We start from the raw sequence: 1,226 nt of genomic DNA on the forward strand, positions 1-1,226 counted from the left end.
GGGACACGCTGCCGCCGCCGCCGCGTCCGCCCTTCACCCCCGGCTCCCGGGGCGCGCGGAGAGAAGGTAACCGCGAGCTGGCCCGCTGGTCGTCCAGCCCAGGGTGGGCGTGGACGCGGGCAGGGGGATCGCGGCGCCGAAAGGTCTTGGCACCCCCTAGGTTCTTGGGACCGGGGCGGGGGAGGGGGCCAGCCTGCCAAAGATCGCCCCGGGTGCCAAGGGACAGGCCGGGAGCGCCGGCCGCGGGAGCGGCACGGGGACGCTCCAAGTTTTCGGGTGGTTTCGCGCTGGTCCCGGCGAGTAGAGAGCGGCAGAGAATTGGAAGGTAAAGCGGGTTGCGGGAGGAGGGGGCGAGCAGAAGGCCGTCTACGCTCCTTCCTGCCCTGGGAAAAGAAGGGAAGGAACGGGGAGTGGGGCATGTGTCGGAATGTCGGGCCCCTTGGCGAGGCTGGCGGGGAGAGCGGGAAGTGGGGGGGACCGCCGGGGAGATGGTCCAGGCACCCTGCCCCCTCCCCAACCGCCGCATTCCAGGCCCGAGCGGCGGGTGAGGTCATCCCGTCCGGTTCCCCTCGGGCCAAGGCAGCCAGCTGCCCTCTTCCCCGCGGAGCGACGACCCTCCAACATTCTAACCTCGCTCCTCCCAAAGGGAATGTTTTCTGGCCAAAATCTTTCCGGGACTTCCCATCCCCACTGCCCTCGAGACTGTTCTGTTCTCGCCAAGCCAACCGAGACTCACGAAGTTTGAAGCCCCTTTTCTGGATCGGGAAACTGAGGCTCAGAGTGGCCAAAGGGCTGGCCCGCGGAGGCCACAGCTGCGCAAAACGCAGCGCAGGGTCTGGAGCCGAGGACTTGGGGAGACCCTGCCTTTAGGCCAATCAGCCTCGGCGTCAAAGGCTGATTCGGCTCTAACTTGGGGTCCATGGTGCTCCTTCCTACTGTCCCCCTTGACGGCCTGAGAACAGGGTCTCCGCTGCCACTGTGGACAACGTGCTATCCTTTTTCTCGGCTCCGTTTCTGCCTCTTGAAATGGCTGGACTTTGAGGAGCATGAAAAGGCAGCCCCCAGAAAGTTAACCCCTTATTCGGGGAGGCTAGAACAGCCCTAACGGAGACAGGGTCCCTCCGTCCAGCGGTAAGGATGGTGTTACTACCCCGCTGGACACTTGCGGGCGGGGTGCTGTGAGCAGGGAGTGGCTTCCAGGATGAGAGGGGGGGCCCCCCAGGGGC

At 65.7% G+C, this 1,226-nt stretch overlaps 1 protein-coding gene across 1 annotated transcript in view; it reads left to right on the top strand.

Annotated features, from left to right (window-relative positions):
- Positions 1-1,226, top strand: part of CDC42EP1 (CDC42 effector protein (Rho GTPase binding) 1) — a 7,995-nt gene continuing 6,769 nt past the window's right edge. The window contains exon 1 of the mRNA XM_010845074.1: positions 1-66. The gene's annotated coding sequence lies outside the window, so the exon portion shown is untranslated. The remainder of the gene's footprint in view (positions 67-1,226) is intronic.

This window comes from Bison bison, unplaced genomic scaffold (assembly GCF_000754665.1).
Source record: "Bison bison bison isolate TAMUID 2011002044 unplaced genomic scaffold, Bison_UMD1.0 scf7180017864213, whole genome shotgun sequence".
In the NCBI taxonomy this organism is placed as follows: Eukaryota; Metazoa; Chordata; class Mammalia; order Artiodactyla; family Bovidae; genus Bison; species Bison bison.